At 41.7% G+C, this 14,198-nt stretch overlaps 1 protein-coding gene across 1 annotated transcript in view; it reads right to left on the bottom strand.

The window, feature by feature from the left end:
- IRS1 (insulin receptor substrate 1) overlaps nucleotides 1-14,198 on the bottom strand; it is a 59,028-nt gene that overhangs the window by 39,918 nt on the left and 4,912 nt on the right. The window lies entirely within an intron of this gene.

Raw genomic sequence — 14,198 nt, forward strand, 5'->3', positions numbered from 1 at the left:
CTAGTAGGGGGCATGCAGGAGGCAGCCAATTGGTGATTCTCTCTCATCATTGATGTTTCCATCTCTCTATGTCTCCCTCTCTGAAATCAATAAAGAAATATATATTAAAAAAATAAATAAGTAAACACATTGCCTAATTCAACATGTTTAAAAAAAAAAGAAAAAGAAAAACTCTGACCTCCTGATTAGAATATGAGTCTGGTCTACAGATATAGGAGACACTGGCATATTTCCCATACTGTGGTTTACAAACATATGGTCTCACATCCATTCACTCAGTATCTACAACAAATAGCATCTACCAAATGCCAGGCTCGTTGCACTACACATCTGAACCTGGTCAACCACACTGGCAGAGAGAGAAACAGCCTCCTTGCTCAATACCAGACACATACCTGTTGGAAAGTAACATGAGTGTCAAATGACTATGCAGGGCCAAGAAAAATGAAGTCCTATTTACAATAAAACAGAATACATTTATATTACAGATCTTGAGGAGTTGCAGGGTTTTATATTGAAGTATGATACATGTTTTGCTCTATGTAAAATTGCTTGAATTCACATTTTAGCTTAATACTTGAAATCTCAAGCAATGTTTATAACGGATTGCTATAGTAGCTGACAAACTAGAGTACACATCCCATATAATAAAAAGCTAATATGTAAATTGTCCCCTCGCCCAGGAGTTCGAATGGGAGTTCGACCAGGGGGGCTGGTCAGCCGGCCAACTGCCTGCAGCCCCTCCCCCCGGCTGGCCCAGCTTGATCAGCCCCGATCAATCAGGGCAGGCTGGCTGGACCCCACCTGTGCACGAATTTGTGCACTGGGCCTCTATTTCTATTATGATAGTCATCAAACTAGCCCAGCCTCAATCTAGTAGTGGAAACAAAATGAAAGGGGAAAATCTCATATCGTGGTAATTAGGTTCAATTTTCTAGGCCAAGGTACCTTTTTAGCAGAGTAGCTAACAAGCACCATGCCAGCAAAAATGGTCTTGTTTAACTTTCATTACTCTTCTCAGACCTTACCCCTCTTTTAACAGAGGGATTAATTAGCAACAATAAACCCAAGATGAAGAAAAGGAAAGAGCATAGGGACACATTTGAAGGGGACTCTATGAATCGCATACTTAATAACTGACCTCCTTTTAAAAATAGAGGTAACTATAATATAATAATTGTTTTTCAGATAATTTTCTCATTGCTTTTGATATTTTTAAACCTCAGTAAAAATGCTATGCTATGACCTAGATCAGTAAGCTACAATTAACATCAGAAGTACTTTATTAGTAGAATGAAAGTTGATGAACTACTGTTGAAAGCAGAGAAATAAATCTTGTCAAAACAAACCAAAGTTTCTGTCAATCTTTAAAAGAACAGTTTGGGGAACAGAGGAAGCATCCAAGGATTTCAGAAATAGGGATGATGCAATTGTAATTAATTTTACCCAAGTTTTCCTAGCCACTCATATCAAGGACTCCTGTCATTTTGGTTGATTATTTTTAAATATATCGTTACATTTGAATTTGATTTTTAAAATATTTGGCAAACGAAATGGCTTGAGGTAGTAAAAACAAAATTATTTATATATATATATATATATCCCCCCACAGTATGGCTTTTGTTTGGGATATTTCTAAAGCCATTCTCTCCCCTGATTCAACAACTTTCTCCTGAACTATTGATAAACAAGTCTGCCACTTGGCACGCGTTTTAGGAGTACCTCCTCAGATACTGGAGCCTTGATGAATAAATAGTAGTCTACTCTGAAATAGCTCACAACTGTCAGTGGGAGAGAGTGCCATGAAACCAGTAACTGGAACCAGAACAGGGGTCTCCACCATCTCTCAGGAAGGGGTAAACTCTCTGAAAGAAGAGAGGCAGGGCGCTAAGTACACTATAACCCAATAAACAAAATACTTTTATTTCCTCTGATCATTTAAAAGCATTGATTTTACACTGCAAATGCAATGTTACTAACTTATAGTGGGAATCCATTCTGAACTCTTCTACCTTCCTAAATACCTCCTGCCACTATTTTTAAAAATAATATTCCCCAACACCCTGCCCCCCACGTTACTCCCCAAAAAGCCTGGAGTTTCCTATCTAGTGAGAAAAAATGAATCATCTCAGTTGGGGTCAGAGGGAATGGTGCATGGGGACTCTATTCTTAGAGAAGGGACATTAATTTAAAATCTGTGTAAAGTAGCCAGTGAATTAGATCGAATTGGGTGGCAGGGTTTTTGTTGTGTACTTGATAATGCTAAGGCGCTTTTCAAGAGCCCATCAAATACAGCCTGGTGGGATGCAGGCTTTGAAGACACAATAACATTCCTCCAGCGAGTTTCAGGCTGGAGGCTAAAAGCACCAGCCATTCATTTTTCCCTATTGAGCCACATTCCTCACCCAGTTCAAAGACCTGAGAAACAATAAGCCTGCACACTTTCTGAAGGTCGTCCCTTGTAGGGGCTTGTGAGGGGCCAATGGCTCAGGCTGCAAAATATTTTTAAAGACCTAGTGTTAGGAATATAACCCTTTTTATTGGACTGTAGTTTCCAGCCCCTAACCCTCTGCTGTCCCACCTCCTCCAAACACACACACACACACACACACACACACACACACACACACACACACACTGTAAAGTGGTCAAGTTAGGCAAAAGAGGAAGTTTTCATTGTAATCTCAATAACTTCCAGGGTACCTAACTAGTGGAAGTAAAATATTTTCAGAAATTAAGTCATTACCCATTCTTTAAACAAATGTAATATTTATATTCCTTAATCCAACCAGAGGGAATGGATCAGCTTTTGAAAGGAAGTTATTGTTTAGCTGTGGATCAAAGTGTGCGCTGGAATTGGGAAGGGAGGGCAGAGAGGGAAAGCGAGGGAGGAGTTGGGGGGAAATTGTCCAGATCAGGATAAAAATACACACTCTACCAACCCCTCAAAAGATGCGAGGGGTCTTCCTCCCCTGCCCCTACCACAACATATTTTATTGTGTGCCCCTGTGATTTTGTCCTGTAACCTCAGGAACGTTTAAGGCATTCAAGATTCTGGTAAAAGAAAACTGTCAACTGCCAGGTAGGAGATCTGAGGCAAGGAGTTAACAAAAGTATGGCCTTGCCTTTGACTGGGATGCATCCACACAACCATTCACATTTGTTTTCCCATCATTAACAACTCTGCATCACCAAGATCTGGATTTGTGCTCCTGTGGGAAAACTTCTTTCAAACCACCAAAAAGTCTGTGACTCCATTTCTGGCCAGTGCTCCCACCTCACCCAGGAAGGGTCTAGATCTCTGAGAGAGTTCTCAGCTCATGAACCTGGAGAAAGGGAAGTCTTGGTTACGGGGCTGAACAGGATAGTACAAGATGCCTAATGTCCTCTGGCTCTGGGTTCCCTCCAGTACTCAGTGATCTCTAAGCCTAAGGGTGCACCTGAGGGTGTTAGAGGGTATAATCCTCTAGTCTAGGACAAACAGCATAAGTAGTGTTGCCAACCACCAATGGCACTTCATCCATGGGTACCAGAAGCCTCAGTATCATTTTTTACATTTTTCCTAGAGGTGAGCTTCCAGCCCTCACTCATCAAATACAAATGAAAGATGTATTGAGAGGCTCTGGCTAGTGTGGCTCAGTTGGTTGGAGCATGGGCCCATGCACCAAAAGGTTGCAGGTTCGATTCTAGGTCTCTCTCTTTCTTTCTCTCTCTCTCTCTCTCTCTCTCTCTCTCTCTCTCTCTCTCTCTCTGTCTCTCTCTCTCTCTCTGTCTCTCTCTCTCCCCCACCCTGGTGAGGCAATCTGTTTTGGGATGGTTTGTCACACTTCAAAGCTAAACAATGCACACACCTAAAAAACTACATAGCTTCATAGACCAGCAGTTCTCAACCTGTGGGTCGCGAGCCCTTTGGGGGCTTGAACGACCCTTTCACAGGGGTCGCCTAAGACCTTCGGAAAACAGATATATAATTACATATTGTTTTTGTGATTAATCACTATGCTTTAATTATGTTCAATTTGTAACAATGAAATTGAGGGTCACCACAACATGAGGAACTGTATTAAAGGGCTGTGGCATTAGGAAGGTTGAGAACCACTGTTCATAGACTAAACTTTTTAACAGGTTTTTAAAAAGTTCCTTCAAGTTAGTGAATTTCATTCCTCCTTACTTTAAATGATCTGGAAGAAAATTGATATTTTTACTTTTAGCATATTCTTATGGACAAGTCATCAAAAGTGATAAAATGCTGATCATACTGATTTAAATGTTATCTGTTATCATATTCTTGAATATCATATTCTGTTTTGTAACAAGAACTAATCCCATTCTATTCAGACTCTACCTGGACCACAATTAGCAAGAACATCAGGGCATCAGTTGTAATTTTTTTTAAACATTAGAGAGTTTCTCTTTGTTTCAAAGGAGAAATGCTCTCAGTAATACATATATCTTCCTTAGGAGATGTAATAGGTTCTCTATATTCCACTCATTTTCTCCAAAGTATTAATAACTTTGAAGAAAATGAGAGAAAATTATTAGAGTAAAAGAATTTATTTTGTTACTTTATGTAATATTATGTTAAAATAAACTGCTTCCAAAGTTGGAAATGGTGAAAGACCACTCCAATAAAAAGCATTAATTCTTTTGAACTCTCAAAACCATGAGAAGTTTGTGCTCAGAAAGTCTTTAAAAGGATCCTTAACCTTTATATTTAATCCTACTATACTATATTAAGAACTAGTTATTCATTAAGTGAGGAAGGGAGAGGAGGGGGGAAAAGGTGAGCCTGAGTACTACTATGGAAGTGAACAGGGGAAAAAATCAGTTTGTACAAACACAAAACTCAAAAGAGGCATGGAAAGTAAAGAGTACATTTCTTCTTCCCTTTAACAGAAAAAGCAGAGAGTCTATTGTAAGTGGTATCCTGTATGCTGTGTTCCTTTAGTGCAGAAACTTGGGACTTTGAGCAAAGCGCATTTAATCAACTTTTTATTACTAAGCTTCAAATATTACAAGCAGTTCATCTCTGGAAAGATAAACAAAACAACAACAAAAAAACCAGCATTGATGGTGGCCTATGAGAAGAGAAGCTGAGCGACAACAGTGAGAGGGGACCATCTTTTTCACTCTCTACATTAAAAAAAAAGTTTTAAATTATTTGAAATTTATAGGATGCACATCTATTGCCTATACTAGAAAAATTTAAGGGAAAAAATTAGTATGATTGGCCCAGCAAGCAATCACAAAACGTGGTGCTCTTAACAAAACGCTTTTTATGTTTCTGGATGGAACTAGTACAAACTTCAAAATAAACATGACTCACATCATCAAAACAGAGAGAAAGAGAGTGTGTGCGCACACTTATGAGAGAGCAATGACATATTCTCAAAGGAGCTTCGACTTCCAGCCAGAAGCAAGCACAGGAACCAGAGGTCGGAGGGTTAGAGCCTTTCACCACTAAAAGAAAAGCCACCCACTGAACAGGGGGGTGAGGGGGTAGGGGAGTCCTTAAAGAATGGAGCTTCTAAAACCAAAAGAAAAGACTTGACACTTTCTTTTGCAGGCCCCCTCTCCCCATGTTTCCTAACCCTGATCAACCCTTAACAAATACTCACTGAACTCCTGCTCATCTAACACCTGGACCCCTCTCCTGGCTGCTTCCCTTGGACAAAAGATCCAAAAGATATCTTTTTCTAGCTTCTTGCCAATATTGTGTTTACAAGCTGAATATCTGAAAATAGACCACTCTCCCCAGTGAGAGTCTCAACTGACTTATAAACTGTGTAAGTGCACCTGTGTCACTGCGAGGCAAGCAGCACGGTTAGGATGATGCTGTGGGGGAGAAGCACTTTTGTCCTGTCAGAGCATGAAACATGCTGACTTCCATGGATTGCATGCTCTGAATCTTGATTTATCTGAATCCAGATAAATTGTGCCACAAGAAATTTGGTAATCTCCTGGATGAACCTTCCTCGCTCCCATTTTTTTTCCTCCAAATATCCACCCCCATCCTCTTTCAACAAAATATGTGCCATTTGGAACACAACAGGTGCTCCATGATGTTTACTGAGGAAAGGGGGGTGAGGGAACCAGTGGTTTAGCGGTCAAGGTCAGATCATCTATGTTGGGGTTGGGAGGTGGGTGGCTTCTAAACCTGCACTGGAGATGCTTAAGTTCTTCTTATTTTTCCCACAATCCCTGACATTCATGGGTAAGTGTGATTACTTATCATATCCCATAGAGCCCTTCAAACAAATTTTAAATAAACAGGGAAGTGATCATTAAAGAATATCAAGTGAGTAATGGTTGAAGACATAGTAATTACTGAATATTTCACTTTCCATTAACTGCTATGTTTTCATCTATTTTTAAAATTTTGCCTGGCTCACTTAAATCACAACCTTCTTAAAAGAATCATGACTTTCTTTACAAAGTATAGTTTGTTTGCCACACAACAAAATATATATTTGAAGACGAAAAAAAATAAAGAAAAATAAAAGAATGCCTCCTTGATCATTTCAACAAATATAACTATCAACTTCTCAAGATTAAGTGATACTGTTCAGCAACATGACCTAAATGTGTCAAGGAGGATCAGAAAACTGACATCAAAGTATATTTTGGTCAACAGAAAAAAAAAGGGGGGGTGGGAAAGTTTATCAGTCTTTTTCCCTTACTACAACTGAGGTTTCTCTGGTATCTTCTTCAGGCCAACCAATTATTGCTCACTAGCTGGGCCAGGTCAGGGGTAGATGGTATGGTGAAAAGTGTGACACAGAGTGGGGAAAACAAACATGGAACGACAAAAGGAAAAAACAAGGCACGCAGCTCAGCTTACTAAATAAAACATTCAGGGAGGGGCAAAAACCACAAAATCTCCTCTCCGCTTGAAGATAGAGATGATTGGAGTTACAGTCTGACCCACAAATCCAATTCTGCTGCCATCATTCATGAAAATGCAGAAAGGAGTTGAAAAAGAAAAGCAGCCTTTTCAACACAAACACATTATTTTTAAAAGCTCTGTTATTCAAAGATTACCAACTCATTGAAGAAGCACAAATAACATCCAACCAAATTTATTTGAACAGATTATAGCAGAGCCTGCAGCAAGATATTAGTAAAATGGAAAATTTTCCTTTGCCCTTTGTACATTTATCTAATCCATGCCCCCCCCTTTTCTGCCAATTAAGAATGAGAGAGATTCATTCCATAATGTAAAACAAGATTAGAAGTAAATTGATGATATTTTAGAAAGCTTTACGGTAACTTTTTGTAACTATGTCTTTCATATTAGTTTGAAATTAGTATGAAATTTGTATGCTATTATGCCATACTAATATTAAAATATAATTCTGTTAATTTAACATTCAGTGTGATTACAACTTCTGAACATATTGCAATAACATTAAAAAGAGAGTATGAAGTTTGCCACATAGTTATGGACTCATAAGGTAATGAAATAAAATAATTACACAATTATAAATGTGGTAGAGAGAGTATCTATTAAACACAAAATGTATTAATAAAAACAAGTTACGGAATCTTTAGTGTGAAACTGACTTCAAACTGAATTCATAAGAAGCTATTTTCCTTGAATACAATTTCTAGTAACTCTGCAACATGAGGAAATAATTGAGGAAATGGCTTCCTTTAAAACAAAGCAAAACAAAACCTTAACATTGTGAAATGTTCCATTATCCTAAATTACCAACCCACCAAATAAAAAGAACCATTTATATCCTATACAGCTAAGAAATATATCCTATCTAATAATAGACAAACATGGTAATTGACCATACCTTCACTATGCCTCCCATTGGCTAATCAGTGAGATACGCAAATTAACCCAACCAAGATGGTGGCTGGCAGCCACGCAGCTGAAGCGAGCAGGAGGCTTGCTTGCTCCAGTGATGGAGAAAGCCAAGGTTCCCTGCCTGCCGCGGCCTGGCTCTGAGCTCCGAAAGCAACAAAGTTTCAATTATAGAAGCTAAACAAACCCCAGATACCTGCTTTCAGCCAGCGGTGGCCACAGAGCTGGAGTGAGCAGGAGCCCGGCTCTCAGTTCCAGTGATGGCAACAAAGTTTCAACTATAGAAGGTAAATAAATCCCAGGATAAAAAAAGAAAAGAAAAAAAGGAGAGGCTGGGAGCTTCAGTTGCCGGCCAGCCTGAAAACGGCACTCATTCCCTCACCCAGACTGGCCAGGCACCCCAGTGGGGACCCCCACCCTGAAGGGGGTGTGACCAGCTGCAAACAGCCATCAGCCCCTCACCCAGGCTGGCCAGGCACCCCAGCGGGACACCCACCCTGATCCAGGACACCCTTCAGGGCAAACCAGCTGGCCCCACCCATACACCAGGCCTCTATCCTATATAGTAAAAGGGTAATAATATGCAAACTGACCGTAACAGCAGGAAGACTGGGAATGACTGGTCACTATGACACACACTGACCACCAGGGGGCAGACGCTCAATGCAGGAGCTGCCCTCTGGTGGTCAGGGCACTCTCACATGGGAGGAGCTCTGCTCAACCACAAGCCAGGCTGATGGCTGCCAGTACAGCGGTGGTGGTGGGAGCCTCTCCTGCCTCCTCAGCAGCACTAAGGATGTCCGACTGCAGCTTAGGTCTGCTCCCCACTGGCAAGTGGACATCCCCCGAGGGCTGCCGGGCTGCCAGAGGGATGCCTGATTGCCAGCTTAGGCCCAATCCCCCAGGGAGCAGGCCTAAGCCAGCAGGTGGTCATCCCCCAAGGGGTCCCAAACTGTGAGGGGGCACAGGCCGGGCTGAGGGACCCCCCCTCCGAGTGCACAAATTTTTGCGCACCGGGCCTCTAGTCTGATTATAGCAGGAGGAAAAGATAAGTCAATGATGTTCTGAATTAAAGAGTCAACAAACTATTCTAATGATTTATGAAATCCACATGGAGATGCCCAAAGGATCGGAACTTCTGAATACACTGCCAACTCAACAGCCAAGATAACACTGGGTCAGCAAAGCCGTGTACAGCTCAACTAATCGAAAATCCAAAGCACAGAAAAGCTGGATGACAATCATTTTGCCGGCAGGAAAAATTTTGAGCTTTTTCACACACCTAACAGAGAAGATGGAAACTAAACAAAAAATTATGGAAGATTTCCTATAGTCCCCAATTGACCTCTCAGATATCTTTCCCATTCACTCAAGTGGACACCTCACTGTAGGATGCTGATGGTACAAATAAAAAACATTATCCATAAACAGACCACCAGTTCAAGAAGCGATTTCCAACAGAATAAGCAGAATAATGTCATAGAAATGGATTGGTTAAAGCTTGACCTGTGGGTTGGGGAGGGATGCTTCCAATAGTTGACCTTAGAATGCAGGACCAGCAGGTGACTTGAATTCCCTCGCACATTCCAATTTAAAAAGGAAGGGGGGTGGGGGGAGGAGGAGCCTAATCCAATCTAGATTAAGTTCCAAAAATTTAGACCTGTTCAGTCAGGAGGGTCTGTCTTAAAGTGTGTTAAAACCTGCATATGCTCTCTCCAAACAAGAAAGGTTAAAATCAGTCCTTAATCAAACCATAAAGAGTGTCTGCGGGACAGTACAAAACAGAATATTCTAATGCACTTCACTGTGACCCCATCAGCAGCTTCCTCAAAAAGAATCCTCATGACAACTGACCCATTAAATACTATCAGTCATTTTCGACAAAACAGTCCTATGTTTAGAGCTGCAAAGGAGGTTAGAATAATTTAGAACAAAATTCTCAAGTTACCCATGAAGAAATAGGTCCAGAGAACTTAAGTGACTTGTCCAAGGTCACTCAGCTAATGAAGGGCACTGGCTGTTACAAAGCAAGGTCTCTGGCTCCAAGGAGCTGCTTTTCCATTGCATCAGTCAAGATAGCATAAAGCCACCCTAACCGGTTTGGCTCAGTCGATAGAGCATCGGCCTGCAGACTGGAGGGTCCCAGGTTCGATTCCGGTCAAGGGCACGTACCTTGGTTGCGGGCACATCCCCAGTAGGGGGTGTGCAGAAGGCAGCTGATCGATGTTTCTAACTCTCTATCCCTCTCCCTTCCTCTCTGTAAAAAACTCAATAAAATACATTTAAAAAAAAATAGCATAAAGCCATTTCCAGGAATCTTAATAAACCAAAAAAGGAAAAAAAAGGGGGGGGCGGAGGGGAGGGGACACATATACTTTTGAATTCTAAGTCCCTTACTGTATGGCAATACTGGAGACAGTATTTATTGGGGGGGGGGGGAGGGGGGGGAGGGTGCAATCAGATAAATTATATATGGAAATTTTTATGGATTTATTTATTTATTTATTTACTATAAAGCCATCTAGACAATGGCAGAAATAAAGAAGATTGTTAGATGTCCAAAGTTTTCTGGAACAACAGAGAAAGTCTTTTCCACAGCTCAGAAGCAGTATCAGGGCATAGCACTTACACCAGGGCAGTCCTTCTTTCTTACAAGTTCACTTGGGATGTTTTTATCATCACCTAAGGAAAACTGTGGCCTTCGGTTATGATTCAGGGACTTTGGCTGGTAAGAAATGCATAGTTGAGAGGGCTGAGGTGAGGGGGAGGGAAAAATACTTCCATAGTATTTCCCTTTCTCATTTTCCTTCTTTATTTTAGGAAGGACAAATTTCATCAAAGTTTCCGCCCCATCTAGTAACATGTCTTACATCATTTTGATTATTTGAGGGATCACAACACAAATCTAGCAGGTTTCAAACACCAGGTCGCCCAGGCTGTCCCCAGGAGCTTTCACGTGGGCGGTCAGTGGTCAAAAATAAAATCTGTTTTTGAGAGCTTAATCACTATTTCCTTCAAGCTCAGAAAGGAATCTGATCTGAGCCCTTGCAATGGATCTCTAAATGCTCAAGATTTGCAAGCTCCTATCAGACATTTTCATTTCACTGTGAGCTCCTTTGGCCTAGAAGGGTCAGCTTTCGTCCATGCTTTGCAAACTGTGGGCACTCAATATAGTGTTGACCCTAATACAATTTCTAGACAAATTATTTTTTCCCCATTGTCCCTAACCCTTCTCTGTCCTTTTTTCTCTTCCCTCCCATTAGTTAGGGATGTAAATGTGAGAGACTGGAGCCAACCCCATCGATCCCACAACCCTGTGCTGTAGCTCCCTCCAGCTCCCAGATTTTAAGACAGGAAGATGAAGGAACACGGCCCCTTAGTAAACTGTAGTATCCAGAGGAGGGAAACAAAATGGGGCACGTCACATGGCCAGGGCCCGGATTTTTCTCAATTAAAAATAAGAGGAAGTGTGTGTCTCGGTCAAGTGGGCTGCTTGGAATTTCTCATTCTTAGGATTCCAGTCTGAATGCGCGCATCCTCTGGGAGGGGGAGGGAGGGCCGCGCGTTTGGCTCAGTTCTGCCCGCTCTAGAGGGGAGGGGTGGAGGGAGAGGGGTGGGAAAAGGCCGCCCTGGGCCCCAGGCCCCCGGGTCACTGTGGGACCCCGGCCATCCCTGGCCCCACCTCCCACCCGCACAACTAGGCTGATCCTCCCGCTGATTGGCTCTGGCGGGAGACCAATCAACTCGCGTCTGCCCCGCCCCCTCAGAGCCAGTCTGTGCTCCCCGAGGCCTCAAGGGCATGGGCTCGCCCACCACTGGGGCTGCGGAAGGGGCCCAGGCCACATCGGTGCCCTGGGGCCACTGGGGATGGGCGGGGTGGCAGACTTCCGAGGGCGGCTGAGGCCAAATCCTCAAGTCTGGGCAAAAGGGGGCTAGGAGAGAGAGGGAGCCAAGTGCCAAATAAATAGGGAGGAATGCAGGAAGCGGAGGTGACCCTGGAAAAGGGAAAGTGCCAGAGCCTACAGGGTTTGAGCCAGACAAAAAGGCCACACAGCGAGGGGAACTGTAAGGAGGGAGATGGGTGTACAGAATCCTTGACAAAAAAAAAAAAAAAAAAAAAAGGAACCTAAAAAGATGGCTTGGGTCTGTGCCTTTGCCAAAGCCTGCTCTATCTGCCCAGCTGCAGTTTCAAAACGAAAAAGAGAATTTGGGGTAAACGCTGGTTAAAGGCAGCTGGGCTGCTGTGTCCTTTTTGCCCTCCTTGGGCCCTCAATTTACTCTCTGCAGAGAGTAGGCCACAAGTACTGTGGAATTCTAGAATGGAGAAAAAAGGGGGGGCGGGGGGGGGGGAGGCAATGCCAGGAACATAGGCGGGAAACAAAGGGAATGGAAGAGGGGCTATCAGGTCAGAGCCAAGTTAGAGAGACACACACAGGCCTACCAGAAAGGTGGCTGGCTGCACGGGAGGTGAAGCAAAGGGCACCTGAGCTATATGCCTCACAAATGTTCTCCTTTCATAGACAGCAAAAATCATTAGACAAGCGCAGATGTTTAAGATGAGGGGTTAGGAGACATGAGCACACTCCCCACAGCAAGCACCTCATTCCCTTCCATGTTTCAGGTTTTACCTGCGAAATGGGAACGAGAGGCAAAGACAGTAGTTGCTCAGGAAGTTACAAAGACAATGTTTTCACAAAGTAACGTATTTCTAGGAAAAGTTGTTTGCCAAGGGCAGGTTTGATTTCTTTTTGTTTCAGTATGTAAATGACTATCAAATCACATCTTTAAGCTCAACAGGGCAAAGGCAATCGAGCACAATTCAGGGTGTACATGAGCCAAGTAGCATTTGGTACACACACACACACACACACACACACACACACACACCCCTCATCTCTCTCCATTTACATCTTACAAATAAACATTGTAGAATTGTCTGGCATGGTCTGTTAAAGCATGGTCTACTGCTATCCCAGGATTATTAGGGAAATGATTCTATGATTATTTCAGAATGTTATATTTTCCCTAAGAAAACTAAGAATAGAAGGTTATTTTGTTTTGGTTGGTTGGTTTTTGATGTATCTTCCACATAATGGAGGATTTTAAGGCCTTTTTAAAAATGAAAACTCAATTTGATCATAAATTTCCTTCAGAGCAAATATTATGTATTTTACTCTATAAAAAGAAAACTTCAAATTAAGAAAAAGGTGAGGAAAACTTGTTTCTTAGCCTCTTCTTTCATCTCCATTACAACAAAAATTTTAGTTCTGCTGGGAATTTTTCCTTCAAACGGTCATTGCTTTATAAATGAAAGACTTTGCACCACAAATGATTAAAGTGTTAGAAGGATTCACATTCCTCAAAAAACCTTCAAAGATTTTTATTGCTCATGTTGATAAACAAAATTAAGTCTCTTCTAGTGAATCATGAAAAGAAATACTGAATATTGATCAAACAGCTGCTTTTTATATTATATCCTATCACCAAAAATCTTAATTTGTTCATGTACTTACACCTTGTTCTACAAAACAGAAAATAATATGGCTCAAATACTGGAAACTGTTAGAACCAAGGAGCTGTGACCACATAAATACCTATCACTAGGAACCCAATGCACAAATTAATTTCTTATGAATGGACACATATTAAGAATAATACTCTAAAAGCTCATTCTGTGAGGCATATATAAAAAGACTATCACTAGATAAACTCTTTGTCAGAATAAAGTGCTTCCAAATGCTGGAAACTTCTGCATTTGCCAACTCATCACATTATTTGTGAACTATACTCCTCTCTTCTTCCCACAATGATGACCACCAGAAAATAGGCTCAACAGAAGGAAGGGCGAGCTAATTTCCTATTACAAATGCTTTTCATTTTCAATACAGCTTTACCCACAGAAGACCGAAAGCCACCTTTCAACATTTCATGAGGTTATCTACTCTGGAACTTAAAGGCAAACAATAAATAGCCAAAAAAATGAAGAGTACAGGATAAACCCCTCCATTTCCCTGACTTAATACACCTTCTTTCAACATAAAAATGTTAAGTAATTTTACAGACGATGCACAGGAGCCCCCAAATGATCTGTGTGATGTCTCTGTGCAGGCCTTTGCAAGAATAAACAACTGTGAGGCAGACACACAGGGTTGAATTACCATAACTCTTAACTAATAATGGGTCCCAGACGTCTGCAGACTTCACTGTATACCCTGTACAAAAGCAGCCATGCCTGTGAGGTGGTGGGTCCGTGTGTGAATATTTTATAATTCCTGGTTCATGAACCCCAAAAAAAGCATCACCCATAATTACTTTCTAAAGGGTCACAGGTAGAAAGGTATTTCTTTCTAAATATGTAAGCCTAAACAATCTCTTACTCCTGAAT

Source organism: Myotis daubentonii, chromosome 7 (genome assembly GCF_963259705.1).
Source record: "Myotis daubentonii chromosome 7, mMyoDau2.1, whole genome shotgun sequence".
NCBI classification, from domain to species: Eukaryota; Metazoa; Chordata; class Mammalia; order Chiroptera; family Vespertilionidae; genus Myotis; species Myotis daubentonii.